Source organism: Phallusia mammillata, chromosome 1, assembly GCF_965637545.1.
Source record: "Phallusia mammillata chromosome 1, kaPhaMamm4.hap1.1, whole genome shotgun sequence".
Taxonomy (NCBI): domain Eukaryota; kingdom Metazoa; phylum Chordata; class Ascidiacea; order Phlebobranchia; family Ascidiidae; genus Phallusia; species Phallusia mammillata.
Window position 1 is genome coordinate 18435176 of NC_137252.1, and position 9735 is coordinate 18444910.

Sequence of the window (9735 nt, forward strand, 5' to 3'; positions counted from 1 at the left end):
TTTTGTTTTGTTTTAGTGCTTCACAATCCGAGGGCGTATTTGCATTGACGTTGTGGACTACGACCGCGCCAGGTTGAAAGCACCCGATCTCGTTCGATCTCGGAAGTTAAGCAGCCTCGGGCTTGGTCAGTACTTGGATGGGTGACCGCGTAGGAATACCAAGTGTTGTATTCACTTTTTTGTTTTGTTTTTAGTGCTCCACAATCCGAGGTCGTATCGATCAAAGTTTGAATTTGCATTGACGTTCTGGACTACGACCACACCACGTTGAAAGCACCCGATCTCGTTCGATCTCCGCAGTTAAGCAACCTCGGGCTTGGTCAGTACTTGGATGGGTGACCGCCTAGGAATACCAAGTGTTGTAGTCACTTTTTCGTTTTGTTTTTAGTGCTCCACAATCCAAGGTCGTATCGCCCAAAGTTTGAATTTGCATTGACGTTCTGGACTACGACCACACCAGGTTGAAAGCACCCGATCTCGGAAGATCAGCAAATTCGGGCTTGGTCAGTACTTGGATGGGTGACCGCCTAGGAATACCAAGTGTTGTAGTCACTTTTTTGTTTTGTTTTAGTGCTTCACAATCCGAGGGTGTCTTTGCATTGACGTTGTGGACTACGACCGCGCCAGGTTGAAAGCACCCGATCTCGTTCGATCTCGGAAGTTAAGCAGCCTCGGGCTTGGTCAGTACTTGGATGGGTGACCGCGTAGGAATACCAAGTGTTGTATTCACTTTTTTGTTTTGTTTTTAGTGCTCCACAATCCGAGGTCGTATCGATCAAAGTTTGAATTTGCATTGACGTTGTGGACTACGACCACACCAGGTTGAAATCACCCGATCTCGTTCGATCTCGGAAGTTAAGCAACCTCGGGCTTGGTCAGTACTTGGATGGGTGACCGCCTAGGAATACCAAGTGTTGTATTCACTTTTTTGGTTTGTTTTTAGTGCTCCACAATCCGAGGGCGTATCACTCAAAGTTTCAATTTGCTTTGACGTTGTGGACTACGACCACACCACGTTGAAAGCACCCGATCTCGTTCGATCTCGGCAGTTAAGCAACCTCGGGCTTGGTCAGTACTTGGATGGGTGACCGCCTAGGAATACCAAGTGTTGTAGTCACTTTTTCGTTTTGTTTTTAGTGCTCCACAATCCGAGGGCGTATTTGCATTGACGTTGTGGACTACGACCGCGCCAGGTTGAAAGCACCCGATCTCGTTCGATCTCGGAAGTTAAGCAGCCTCGGGCTTGGTCAGTACTTGGATGGGTGACCGCCTAGGAATACCAAGTGTTGTAGTCACTTTTTTGTTTTTTTTAGTGCTCCAGAATCCGAGATCGTATCGCTCAAAGTTTGAATTTGCATTGACGTTGTGGACTACGACCACACCAGGTTGAAAGCACCCGATCTCGTTCGATCTCGGAAGTTAAGCAACCTCGGGCTTGGTCAGTACTTGGATGGGTGACCGCCTAGGAATACCAAGTGTTGTAGTCACTTTTTTGTTTTGTTTTTAGTGCTCCACAATCCGAGGGCGTATCGCTCAAAGTTTGAATTTGCATTGAGGTTCTGGACTACGACCACACCAGGTTGAAAGCACCCGATCTCGTTCGATCTCGGAAGTTAAGCAACCTCGGGCTTGGTCAGTACTTGGATGGGTGACCGCCTAGGAATACCAAGTGTTGTAGTCTCTTTTTTGTTTTGTTTTTAGTGCTTCACAATCCGAGGGCTTATCGCTCAAACTATGAATTTGCATTGACGTTGTGGACTACGACCACAGCAGGTTGAAAGCACCCGATCTCGTTCGATCTCGGAAGTTAAGCAACCTCGGGCTTGGTCAGTGCTTGGATGGGTGACCGCCTAGGAATACCAAGTGTTGTAGTCTCGTTTTTTTAGTGGATGAGAAACCGAGGTCGCTTCGATCAAAGTTTGAATTTGCATTGACGTTGTGGACTACGACCACACCAGGTTGAAATCACCCGATCTCGTTCGATCTCGGAAGTTAAGCAACCTCGGGCTTGGTCAGTACTTGGATGGGTGACCGCCTAGGAATACCAAGTGTTGTATTCACTTTTTTGTTTTGTTTTTAGTGCTCCACAATCCGAGGTCGTATCGCTCAAAGTTTCAATTTGCATTGACGTTCTGGACTACGACCACACCACGTTGAAAGCACCCGATCTCGTTCGATCTCGGCAGTTAAGCAACCTCGGGCTTGGTCAGTACTTGGATGGGTGACCGCCTAGGAATACCAAGTGTTGTAGTCACTTTTTCGTTTTGTTTTTAGTGCTCCACAATCCGAGGTCGTATCGCCCAAAGTTTGAATTTGCAGAGACGTTCTGGACTACGACCACACCAGGTTGAAAGCACCCGATCTCGGAAGATCAGCAACTTCGGGCTTGGTCAGTACTTGGATGGGTGACCGCCTAGGAATACCAAGTGTTGTAGTCACTTTTTTGTTTTGTTTTAGTGCTTCACAATCCGAGGGCGTATTTGCATTGACGTTGTGGACTACGACCGCGCCAGGTTGAAAGCACCCGATCTCGTTCGATCTCGGAAGTTAAGCAGCCTCGGGCACGGTCAGTACTTGGATGGGTGACCGCCTAGGAATACCAAGTGTTGTAGTCTCTTTTTTGTTTTGTTTTTAGTGCTCCACAATCCGAGGTCGTATCGATCAAAGTTTGAATTTGCATTGACGTTGTGGACTACGACCACACCAGGTTGAAAGCACTCGATCTCGTTCGATCTCGGAAGTTAAGCAGCCTCGGGCTTGGTCAGTACTTGGATGGGTGACCGCCTAGGAATACCAAGTGTTGTAGTCTCTTTTTTGTTTTGTTTTTAGTGCTCCACAATCCGAGGGCTTATCGCTCAAACCTTTAATTTGCATTGACGTTCTGGACTACGACCACACCAGGTTGAAAGCACCCGATCTCGTGGATGAGAAACCGAGGTCGCTTCGATCAAAGTTTGAATTTGCATTGACGTTGTGGACTACGACCACACTAGGTTGAAATCACCCGATCTCGTTCGATCTCGGAAGTTAAGCAACCTCGGGCTTGGTCAGTACTTGGATGGGTGACCGCCTAGGAATACCAAGTGTTGTATTCACTTTTTTGTTTTGTTTTTAGTGCTCCACAATCCGAGGGCGTATCGCTCAAAGTTTCAATTTGCATTGACGTTCTGGACTACGACCACACCACGTTGAAAGCACCCGATCTCGTTCGATCTCGGCAGTTAAGCAACCTCGGGCTTGGTCAGTACTTGGATGGGTGACCGCCTAGGAATACCAAGTGTTGTAGTCACTTTTTCGTTTTGTTTTTAGTGCTCCACAATCCGAGGGCGTATCGCCCAAAGTTTGAATTTGCAGAGACGTTCTGGACTACGACCACACCAGGTTGAAAGCACCCGATCTCGGAAGATCAGCAACTTCGGGCTTGGTCAGTACTTGGATGGGTGACCGCCTAGGAATACCAAGTGTTGAAGTCACTTTTTTGTTTTGTTTTAGTGCTTCACAATCCGAGGGCGTATTTGCATTGACGTTGTGGACTACGACCGCGCCAGGTTGAAAGCACCCGATCTCGTTCGATCTCGGAAGTTAAGCAGCCTCGGGCTTGGTCAGTACTTGGATAGGTGACCGCCTAGGAATACCAAGTGTTGTAGTCTCGTTTTTTTAGTGGATGAGAAACCGAGGTCGCATCGATAAAAGTTTGAATTTGCATTGACGTTATGGACTACGACCACACTAGGTTGAAATCACCCGATCTCGTTCGATCTCGGAAGTTAAGCAACCTCGGGCTTGGTCAGTACTTGGATGGGTGACCGCCTAGGAATACCAAGTGTTGTAGTCACTTTTTTGTTTTTTTAGTGCTCCACAATCCGAGGTCGTATCGATCAAAGTTTGAATTTGCATTGACCTTATGGACCACGACCACACCAGGTTGAAAGCACCCGATCTCGTTCGATCTCGGAAGTTAAGCAACCTCGGGCTTGGTCAGTACTTGGATGGGTGACCGCCTAGGAATACCAAGTGTTGTAGTCTCGTTTTTTTAGTGCATGAGAAGCCGAGGTCGCTTCGATCAAAGTTTGAATTTGCATTGACTTTGTGGACTACGACCACACCAGGTTGAAAGCACCCTATCTCGTTCGATCTCGGAAGTTAAGCAACCTCGGGCTTGGTCAGTACTTGGATGGGTGACCGCCTAGGAATAGCAAGTGTTGTAGTCTCGTTTTTTTAGTGGATGAGAAACCGAGGTCGCATCGATCAAAGTTTGAATTTGCATTGACGTTATGGACTACGACCACACCAGGTTGAAATCACCCGATCTCGTTCGATCTCGGAAGTTAAGCAACCTCGGGCTTGGTCAGTACTTGGATGGGTGACCGCCTAGGAATGCCAAGTGTTGTAGTCACTTTTTTGTTTTTTTAGTGCTCCACAATCCGAGGTCGTATCGATCAAAGTTTGAATTTGCATTGACCTTATGGACCACGACCACACCAGGTTGAAAGCACCCGATCTCGTTCGATCTCGGAAGTTAAGCAACCTCGGGCTTGGTCAGTACTTGGATGGGTGACCGCCTAGGAATGCCAAGTGTTGTAGTCACTTTTTTGTTTTGTTTTTAGTGCTCCACAATCCGAGGTCGTATCGCTCAAAGTTTCAATTTGCATTGACGTTCTGGACTACGACAACACCACGTTGAAAGCACCCGATCTCGTTCGATCTCGGCAGTTAAGCAACCTCGGGCTTGGTCAGTACTTGGATTGGTGACCGCCTAGGAATACCAAGTGTTGTAGTCACTTTTTTGTTTTGTTTTTAGTGCTCCACAATCCGAGGTCGTATCGCCCAAAGTTTGAATTTACAGAGACGTTCTGGACTACGACCACACCAGGTTGAAAGCACCCGATCTCGTTCGATCTCGGAAGTTAAGCACCCTCGGGCTTGGTCAGTACTTGGATGGGTGACCGCCTAGGAATACCAAGTGTTGTAGTCACTTTTTTGTTTTGTTTTTAGTGCTCCACATTCCGAGGTCGTATCGCCCAAAGTTTGAATTTACAGAGACGTTCTGGACTACGACCACACCAGGTTGAAAGCACCCGATCTCGTTCGATCTCGGAAGTTAAGCACCCTCGGGCTTGGTCAGTACTTGGATGGGTGACCGCCTAGGAATACCAAGTGTTGTAGTCACTTTTTTGTTTTGTTTTTAGTGCTCCACATTCCGAGGTCGTATCGCCCAAAGTTTGAATTTGCAGAGACGTTCTGGACTACGACCACAGCAGGTTGAAAGCACCCGATGTCGTTCGATCTCGGAAGTTAAGCAACCTCGGGCTTGGTCAGTACTTGGATGGGTGACCGCCTAGGAATACCAAGTGTTGTAGTCTCTTTTTTGTTTTGTTTTTAGTGCTTCACAATCCGAGGTCGTATCGATCAAAGTTTCAATTTGCATTGACGTTGTGGACTACGACCACACCAGGTTGAAAGCACCCGATCTCGTTCGATCTCGGAAGTTAAGCAACCTCGGGCTTGGTCAGTACTTGGATGGGTGACCGCCTAGGAATACCAAGTGTTGTAGTCTCTTTTTTGTTTTGTTTTTAGTAGTCCACAATCCGAGGTCATATCGATCAAACCTTCAATTTGAAGAGACGTTCTGGACTACGACCACACCAGGTCGAAAGCACCCTATCTCGTTCGATCTCGGAAGTTAAGCAACCTCCGGCTTGGTCAGTACTTGGATGGGTGACCGCCTAGGAATACCAAGTGTTGTAGTCACTTTTTTGTTTTGTTTTTAGTAGTCCACAATCCGAGGTCGTATCGACCGAAGCTTTAATTTGAAGAGACGTTCTGGACTACGACCACACCAGGTTGAAAGCACCCGATCTCGTTCGATCTCGGAAGTTAAGCACCCTCGGGCTTGGTCAGTACTTGGATGGGTGACCGCCTAGGAATACCAAGTGTTGTAGTCACTTTTTTGTTTTTTTAGTGTTCCACAATCCGAGGTCGTATCGCCCAAAGTTTGAATTTGCATTGACGTTCTGCACTACGACCACACCAGGTTGAAAGCACCCGATCTCGTTCGATCTCGGAAGTTAAGCAACCTCGGGCTTGGTCAGTGCTTGGATGGGTGACCGCCTAGGAATGCCAAGTGTTGTAGTCAGTTTTTTGTTTTGTTTTTAGTGCTCCACAATCCGAGGTCGTATCGATCAAAGTTTGAATTTGCAGACAGGTTCTTAACTACGACCACACCAGGTTGAAAGCACCTGATCTCGTTCGATCTCGGCAGTTAAGCAGTCTCGGGCTTGGTCAGTACTTGGATGGGTGACCGCCTAGGAATACTAAGTGTTGTAGTCACTTTTTCGTTTTGTTTTTAGTGCTCCACAATCCGAGGTCGTATCGCCCAAAGTTTGAATTTGCAGAGACGTTCTGGACTACGACCACACCAGGTTGAAAGCACCCGATCTCGGAAGATCAGCAACCTCGGGCTTGGTCAGTACTTGGATGGGTGACCGCCTAGGAATACCAAGTGTTGTAGTCACTTTTTTGTTTTGTTTTAGTGCTTCACAATCCGAGGGCGTATTTGCATTGACGTTGTGGACTACGACCGCGCCAGGTTGAAAGCACCCGATCTCGTTCGATCTCGGAAGTTAAGCAGCCTCGGGCTTGGTCAGTACTTGGATGGGTGACCGCCTAGGAATACCAAGTGTTGTAGTCTCGTTTTTTTAGTGGATGAGAAACCGAGGTCGCATCGATCAAAGTTTGAATTTGCATTGACGTTATGGACTACGACCACACTAGGTTGAAATCACCCGATCTCGTTCGATCTCGGAAGTTAAGCAACCTCGGGCTTGGTCAGTACTTGGATGGGTGACCGCCTAGGAATACCAAGTGTTGTAGTCACTTTTTTGTTTTTTTAGTGCTCCACAATCCGAGGTCGTATCGATCAAAATTTGAATTTGCATTGACCTTATGGACCACGACCACACCAGGTTGAAAGCACCCGATCTCGTTCGATCTCGGAAGTTAAGCAACCTCGGGCTTGGTCAGTACTTGGATGGGTGACCGCCTAGGAATACCAAGTGTTGTAGTCTCGTTTTTTTAGTGCATGAGAAGCCGAGGTCGCTTCGATCAAAGTTTGAATTTGCATTGACTTTGTGGACTACGACCACACCAGGTTGAAAGCACCCTATCTCGTTCGATCTCGGAAGTTAAGCAACCTCGGGCTTGGTCAGTACTTGGATGGGTGACCGCCTAGGAATAGCAAGTGTTGTAGTCTCGTTTTTTTAGTGGATGAGAAACCGAGGTCGCATCGATCAAAGTTTGAATTTGCATTGACGTTATGGACTACGACCACACCAGGTTGAAATCACCCGATCTCGTTCGATCTCGGAAGTTAAGCAACCTCGGGCTTGGTCAGTACTTGGATGGGTGACCGCCTAGGAATGCCAAGTGTTGTAGTCACTTTTTTGTTTTTTTAGTGCTCCACAATCCGAGGTCGTATCGATCAAAGTTTGAATTTGCATTGACCTTATGGACCACCACCACACCAGGTTGAAAGCACCCGATCTCGTTCGATCTCGGAAGTTAAGCAACCTCGGGCTTGGTCAGTACTTGGATGGGTGACCGCCTAGGAATGCCAAGTGTTGTAGTCACTTTTTTGTTTTGTTTTTAGTGCTCCACAATCCGAGGTCGTATCGCTCAAAGTTTCAATTTGCATTGACGTTCTGGACTACGACCACACCACGTTGAAAGCACCCGATCTCGTTCGATCTCGGCAGTTAAGCAACCTCGGGCTTGGTCAGTACTTGGATGGGTGACCGCCTAGGAATACCAAGTGTTGTAGTCACTTTTTTGTTTTGTTTTTAGTGCTCCACAATCCGAGGTCGTATCGCCCAAAGTTTGAATTTACAGAGACGTTCTGGACTACGACCACACCAGGTTGAAAGCACCCGATCTCGTTCGATCTCGGAAGTTAAGCACCCTCGGGCTTGGTCAGTACTTGGATGGGTGACCGCCTAGGAATACCAAGTGTTGTAGTCACTTTTTTGTTTTTTTAGTGTTCCACAATCCGAGGTCGTATCGCCCAAAGTTTGAATTTGCATTGACGTTCTGCACTACGACCACACCAGGTTGAAAGCACCCGATCTCGTTCGATCTCGGAAGTTAAGCAACCTCGGGCTTGGTCAGTGCTTGGATGGGTGACCGCCTAGGAATGCCAAGTGTTGTAGTCAGTTTTTTGTTTTGTTTTTAGTGCTCCACAATCCGAGGTCGTATCGATCAAAGTTTGAATTTGCAGACAGGTTCTTAACTACGACCACACCAGGTTGAAAGCACCTGATCTCGTTCGATCTCGGCAGTTAAGCAGTCTCGGGCTTGGTCAGTACTTGGATGGGTGACCGCCTAGGAATACTAAGTGTTGTAGTCACTTTTTCGTTTTGTTTTTAGTGCTCCACAATCCGAGGTCGTATCGCCCAAAGTTTGAATTTGCAGAGACGTTCTGGACTACGACCACACCAGGTTGAAAGCACCCGATCTCGGAAGATCAGCAACCTCGGGCTTGGTCAGTACTTGGATGGGTGACCGCCTAGGAATACCAAGTGTTGTAGTCACTTTTTTGTTTTGTTTTAGTGCTTCACAATCCGAGGGCGTATTTGCATTGACGTTGTGGACTACGACCGCGCCAGGTTGAAAGCACCCGATCTCGTTCGATCTCGGAAGTTAAGCAACCTCGGGCTTGGTCAGTGCTTGGATGGGTGACCGCCTAGGAATACCAAGTGTTGTAGTCTCGTTTTTTTAGTGGATGAGAAACCGAGGTCGCATCGATCAAAGTTTGAATTTGCATTGACGTTATGGACTACGACCACACTAGGTTGAAATCACCCGATCTCGTTCGATCTCGGAAGTTAAGCAACCTCGGGCTTGGTCAGTACTTGGATGGGTGACCGCCTAGGAATACCAAGTGTTGTAGTCACTTTTTTGTTTTTTTAGTGCTCCACAATCCGAGGTCGTATCGATCAAAATTTGAATTTGCATTGACCTTATGGACCACGACCACACCAGGTTGAAAGCACCCGATCTCGTTCGATCTCGGAAGTTAAGCAACCTCGGGCTTGGTCAGTACTTGGATGGGTGACCGCCTAGGAATACCAAGTGTTGTAGTCTCGTTTTTTTAGTGCATGAGAAGCCGAGGTCGCTTCGATCAAAGTTTGAATTTGCATTGACTTTGTGGACTACGACCACACCAGGTTGAAAGCACCCTATCTCGTTCGATCTCGGAAGTTAAGCAACCTCGGGCTTGGTCAGTACTTGGATGGGTGACCGCCTAGGAATAGCAAGTGTTGTAGTCTCGTTTTTTTAGTGGATGAGAAACCGAGGTCGCATCGATCAAAGTTTGAATTTGCATTGACGTGATGGACTACGACCACACCAGGTTGAAATCACCCGATCTCGTTCGATCTCGGAAGTTAAGCAACCTCGGGCTTGGTCAGTACTTGGATGGGTGACCGCCTAGGAATGCCAAGTGTTGTAGTCACTTTTTTGTTTTTTTAGTGCTCCACAATCCGAGGTCGTATCGATCAAAGTTTGAATTTGCATTGACCTTATGGACCACCACCACACCAGGTTGAAAGCACCCGATCTCGTTCGATCTCGGAAGTTAAGCAACCTCGGGCTTGGTCAGTACTTGGATGGGTGACCGCCTAGGAATGCCAAGTGTTGTAGTCACTTTTTTGTTTTGTTTTTAGTGCTCCACAATCCGAG

General features: G+C 47.4%; 44 non-coding genes and 7 pseudogenes across 44 annotated transcripts; all 51 read left to right on the top strand.

Annotated features, from left to right (window-relative positions):
• The first annotated feature begins 55 nt into the window (after positions 1-55).
• On the top strand, positions 56-174 carry LOC145210704 (5S ribosomal RNA). Its single transcript, XR_013856153.1, has one exon. It is a non-coding gene; the product is annotated as a 5S ribosomal RNA (ribosomal RNA).
• A 75-nt stretch (positions 175-249) lies between these two features.
• Positions 250-368, top strand: LOC145210748 (5S ribosomal RNA). Its single transcript, XR_013856193.1, has one exon. It is a non-coding gene; the product is annotated as a 5S ribosomal RNA (ribosomal RNA).
• Positions 369-443: 75 nt separating this feature from the next.
• Positions 444-552, top strand: LOC145210913 (5S ribosomal RNA; annotated as a pseudogene).
• Positions 553-610: 58 nt separating this feature from the next.
• Positions 611-729, top strand: LOC145210705 (5S ribosomal RNA). Its single transcript, XR_013856154.1, has one exon. It is a non-coding gene; the product is annotated as a 5S ribosomal RNA (ribosomal RNA).
• Positions 730-804: 75 nt separating this feature from the next.
• On the top strand, positions 805-923 carry LOC145210322 (5S ribosomal RNA). Its single transcript, XR_013855794.1, has one exon. It is a non-coding gene; the product is annotated as a 5S ribosomal RNA (ribosomal RNA).
• Positions 924-998: 75 nt separating this feature from the next.
• On the top strand, positions 999-1117 carry LOC145210493 (5S ribosomal RNA). Its single transcript, XR_013855954.1, has one exon. It is a non-coding gene; the product is annotated as a 5S ribosomal RNA (ribosomal RNA).
• Positions 1118-1176: 59 nt separating this feature from the next.
• Positions 1177-1295, top strand: LOC145210449 (5S ribosomal RNA). The gene has a single exon (XR_013855913.1). It is a non-coding gene; the product is annotated as a 5S ribosomal RNA (ribosomal RNA).
• A 73-nt stretch (positions 1296-1368) lies between these two features.
• LOC145209655 (5S ribosomal RNA) lies at positions 1369-1487 on the top strand. The gene has a single exon (XR_013855171.1). It is a non-coding gene; the product is annotated as a 5S ribosomal RNA (ribosomal RNA).
• A 75-nt stretch (positions 1488-1562) lies between these two features.
• LOC145210756 (5S ribosomal RNA) lies at positions 1563-1681 on the top strand. Its single transcript, XR_013856201.1, has one exon. It is a non-coding gene; the product is annotated as a 5S ribosomal RNA (ribosomal RNA).
• Positions 1682-1756: 75 nt separating this feature from the next.
• LOC145210626 (5S ribosomal RNA) lies at positions 1757-1875 on the top strand. Its single transcript, XR_013856080.1, has one exon. It is a non-coding gene; the product is annotated as a 5S ribosomal RNA (ribosomal RNA).
• A 66-nt stretch (positions 1876-1941) lies between these two features.
• Positions 1942-2060, top strand: LOC145210323 (5S ribosomal RNA). The gene has a single exon (XR_013855795.1). It is a non-coding gene; the product is annotated as a 5S ribosomal RNA (ribosomal RNA).
• Positions 2061-2135: 75 nt separating this feature from the next.
• Positions 2136-2254, top strand: LOC145210494 (5S ribosomal RNA). The gene has a single exon (XR_013855955.1). It is a non-coding gene; the product is annotated as a 5S ribosomal RNA (ribosomal RNA).
• Positions 2255-2329: 75 nt separating this feature from the next.
• LOC145210885 (5S ribosomal RNA) lies at positions 2330-2438 on the top strand (annotated as a pseudogene).
• A 58-nt stretch (positions 2439-2496) lies between these two features.
• LOC145210699 (5S ribosomal RNA) lies at positions 2497-2615 on the top strand. The gene has a single exon (XR_013856148.1). It is a non-coding gene; the product is annotated as a 5S ribosomal RNA (ribosomal RNA).
• A 75-nt stretch (positions 2616-2690) lies between these two features.
• On the top strand, positions 2691-2809 carry LOC145210023 (5S ribosomal RNA). Its single transcript, XR_013855515.1, has one exon. It is a non-coding gene; the product is annotated as a 5S ribosomal RNA (ribosomal RNA).
• A 167-nt stretch (positions 2810-2976) lies between these two features.
• On the top strand, positions 2977-3095 carry LOC145210590 (5S ribosomal RNA). The gene has a single exon (XR_013856046.1). It is a non-coding gene; the product is annotated as a 5S ribosomal RNA (ribosomal RNA).
• A 75-nt stretch (positions 3096-3170) lies between these two features.
• On the top strand, positions 3171-3289 carry LOC145210496 (5S ribosomal RNA). Its single transcript, XR_013855957.1, has one exon. It is a non-coding gene; the product is annotated as a 5S ribosomal RNA (ribosomal RNA).
• A 75-nt stretch (positions 3290-3364) lies between these two features.
• Positions 3365-3473, top strand: LOC145210923 (5S ribosomal RNA; annotated as a pseudogene).
• Positions 3474-3531: 58 nt separating this feature from the next.
• On the top strand, positions 3532-3650 carry LOC145210673 (5S ribosomal RNA). The gene has a single exon (XR_013856124.1). It is a non-coding gene; the product is annotated as a 5S ribosomal RNA (ribosomal RNA).
• A 66-nt stretch (positions 3651-3716) lies between these two features.
• On the top strand, positions 3717-3835 carry LOC145210256 (5S ribosomal RNA). The gene has a single exon (XR_013855732.1). It is a non-coding gene; the product is annotated as a 5S ribosomal RNA (ribosomal RNA).
• Positions 3836-3907: 72 nt separating this feature from the next.
• On the top strand, positions 3908-4026 carry LOC145210018 (5S ribosomal RNA). Its single transcript, XR_013855510.1, has one exon. It is a non-coding gene; the product is annotated as a 5S ribosomal RNA (ribosomal RNA).
• Positions 4027-4092: 66 nt separating this feature from the next.
• Positions 4093-4211, top strand: LOC145210651 (5S ribosomal RNA). The gene has a single exon (XR_013856103.1). It is a non-coding gene; the product is annotated as a 5S ribosomal RNA (ribosomal RNA).
• Positions 4212-4277: 66 nt separating this feature from the next.
• LOC145210150 (5S ribosomal RNA) lies at positions 4278-4396 on the top strand. The gene has a single exon (XR_013855633.1). It is a non-coding gene; the product is annotated as a 5S ribosomal RNA (ribosomal RNA).
• Positions 4397-4468: 72 nt separating this feature from the next.
• On the top strand, positions 4469-4587 carry LOC145210280 (5S ribosomal RNA). Its single transcript, XR_013855755.1, has one exon. It is a non-coding gene; the product is annotated as a 5S ribosomal RNA (ribosomal RNA).
• Positions 4588-4662: 75 nt separating this feature from the next.
• LOC145210802 (5S ribosomal RNA) lies at positions 4663-4781 on the top strand (annotated as a pseudogene).
• A 75-nt stretch (positions 4782-4856) lies between these two features.
• On the top strand, positions 4857-4975 carry LOC145210051 (5S ribosomal RNA). Its single transcript, XR_013855541.1, has one exon. It is a non-coding gene; the product is annotated as a 5S ribosomal RNA (ribosomal RNA).
• A 75-nt stretch (positions 4976-5050) lies between these two features.
• On the top strand, positions 5051-5169 carry LOC145210052 (5S ribosomal RNA). Its single transcript, XR_013855542.1, has one exon. It is a non-coding gene; the product is annotated as a 5S ribosomal RNA (ribosomal RNA).
• Positions 5170-5244: 75 nt separating this feature from the next.
• On the top strand, positions 5245-5363 carry LOC145210724 (5S ribosomal RNA). The gene has a single exon (XR_013856171.1). It is a non-coding gene; the product is annotated as a 5S ribosomal RNA (ribosomal RNA).
• Positions 5364-5438: 75 nt separating this feature from the next.
• On the top strand, positions 5439-5557 carry LOC145210768 (5S ribosomal RNA). The gene has a single exon (XR_013856212.1). It is a non-coding gene; the product is annotated as a 5S ribosomal RNA (ribosomal RNA).
• Positions 5558-5632: 75 nt separating this feature from the next.
• LOC145210817 (5S ribosomal RNA) lies at positions 5633-5751 on the top strand (annotated as a pseudogene).
• A 75-nt stretch (positions 5752-5826) lies between these two features.
• On the top strand, positions 5827-5945 carry LOC145210053 (5S ribosomal RNA). The gene has a single exon (XR_013855543.1). It is a non-coding gene; the product is annotated as a 5S ribosomal RNA (ribosomal RNA).
• A 72-nt stretch (positions 5946-6017) lies between these two features.
• On the top strand, positions 6018-6136 carry LOC145210667 (5S ribosomal RNA). Its single transcript, XR_013856118.1, has one exon. It is a non-coding gene; the product is annotated as a 5S ribosomal RNA (ribosomal RNA).
• A 75-nt stretch (positions 6137-6211) lies between these two features.
• LOC145210754 (5S ribosomal RNA) lies at positions 6212-6330 on the top strand. Its single transcript, XR_013856199.1, has one exon. It is a non-coding gene; the product is annotated as a 5S ribosomal RNA (ribosomal RNA).
• Positions 6331-6405: 75 nt separating this feature from the next.
• Positions 6406-6514, top strand: LOC145210860 (5S ribosomal RNA; annotated as a pseudogene).
• Positions 6515-6572: 58 nt separating this feature from the next.
• LOC145210385 (5S ribosomal RNA) lies at positions 6573-6691 on the top strand. The gene has a single exon (XR_013855853.1). It is a non-coding gene; the product is annotated as a 5S ribosomal RNA (ribosomal RNA).
• A 66-nt stretch (positions 6692-6757) lies between these two features.
• Positions 6758-6876, top strand: LOC145210257 (5S ribosomal RNA). Its single transcript, XR_013855733.1, has one exon. It is a non-coding gene; the product is annotated as a 5S ribosomal RNA (ribosomal RNA).
• A 72-nt stretch (positions 6877-6948) lies between these two features.
• LOC145210020 (5S ribosomal RNA) lies at positions 6949-7067 on the top strand. The gene has a single exon (XR_013855512.1). It is a non-coding gene; the product is annotated as a 5S ribosomal RNA (ribosomal RNA).
• Positions 7068-7133: 66 nt separating this feature from the next.
• Positions 7134-7252, top strand: LOC145210652 (5S ribosomal RNA). Its single transcript, XR_013856104.1, has one exon. It is a non-coding gene; the product is annotated as a 5S ribosomal RNA (ribosomal RNA).
• Positions 7253-7318: 66 nt separating this feature from the next.
• Positions 7319-7437, top strand: LOC145210152 (5S ribosomal RNA). Its single transcript, XR_013855635.1, has one exon. It is a non-coding gene; the product is annotated as a 5S ribosomal RNA (ribosomal RNA).
• A 72-nt stretch (positions 7438-7509) lies between these two features.
• LOC145210674 (5S ribosomal RNA) lies at positions 7510-7628 on the top strand. Its single transcript, XR_013856125.1, has one exon. It is a non-coding gene; the product is annotated as a 5S ribosomal RNA (ribosomal RNA).
• Positions 7629-7703: 75 nt separating this feature from the next.
• Positions 7704-7822, top strand: LOC145210497 (5S ribosomal RNA). The gene has a single exon (XR_013855958.1). It is a non-coding gene; the product is annotated as a 5S ribosomal RNA (ribosomal RNA).
• Positions 7823-7897: 75 nt separating this feature from the next.
• On the top strand, positions 7898-8016 carry LOC145210054 (5S ribosomal RNA). The gene has a single exon (XR_013855544.1). It is a non-coding gene; the product is annotated as a 5S ribosomal RNA (ribosomal RNA).
• A 72-nt stretch (positions 8017-8088) lies between these two features.
• LOC145210668 (5S ribosomal RNA) lies at positions 8089-8207 on the top strand. The gene has a single exon (XR_013856119.1). It is a non-coding gene; the product is annotated as a 5S ribosomal RNA (ribosomal RNA).
• Positions 8208-8282: 75 nt separating this feature from the next.
• On the top strand, positions 8283-8401 carry LOC145210755 (5S ribosomal RNA). Its single transcript, XR_013856200.1, has one exon. It is a non-coding gene; the product is annotated as a 5S ribosomal RNA (ribosomal RNA).
• Positions 8402-8476: 75 nt separating this feature from the next.
• On the top strand, positions 8477-8585 carry LOC145210861 (5S ribosomal RNA; annotated as a pseudogene).
• A 58-nt stretch (positions 8586-8643) lies between these two features.
• On the top strand, positions 8644-8762 carry LOC145210627 (5S ribosomal RNA). Its single transcript, XR_013856081.1, has one exon. It is a non-coding gene; the product is annotated as a 5S ribosomal RNA (ribosomal RNA).
• A 66-nt stretch (positions 8763-8828) lies between these two features.
• Positions 8829-8947, top strand: LOC145210259 (5S ribosomal RNA). The gene has a single exon (XR_013855735.1). It is a non-coding gene; the product is annotated as a 5S ribosomal RNA (ribosomal RNA).
• Positions 8948-9019: 72 nt separating this feature from the next.
• LOC145210021 (5S ribosomal RNA) lies at positions 9020-9138 on the top strand. Its single transcript, XR_013855513.1, has one exon. It is a non-coding gene; the product is annotated as a 5S ribosomal RNA (ribosomal RNA).
• A 66-nt stretch (positions 9139-9204) lies between these two features.
• LOC145210653 (5S ribosomal RNA) lies at positions 9205-9323 on the top strand. The gene has a single exon (XR_013856105.1). It is a non-coding gene; the product is annotated as a 5S ribosomal RNA (ribosomal RNA).
• A 66-nt stretch (positions 9324-9389) lies between these two features.
• On the top strand, positions 9390-9508 carry LOC145210154 (5S ribosomal RNA). Its single transcript, XR_013855636.1, has one exon. It is a non-coding gene; the product is annotated as a 5S ribosomal RNA (ribosomal RNA).
• A 72-nt stretch (positions 9509-9580) lies between these two features.
• On the top strand, positions 9581-9699 carry LOC145210675 (5S ribosomal RNA). The gene has a single exon (XR_013856126.1). It is a non-coding gene; the product is annotated as a 5S ribosomal RNA (ribosomal RNA).
• The last annotated feature ends 36 nt before the right edge of the window (positions 9700-9735 follow it).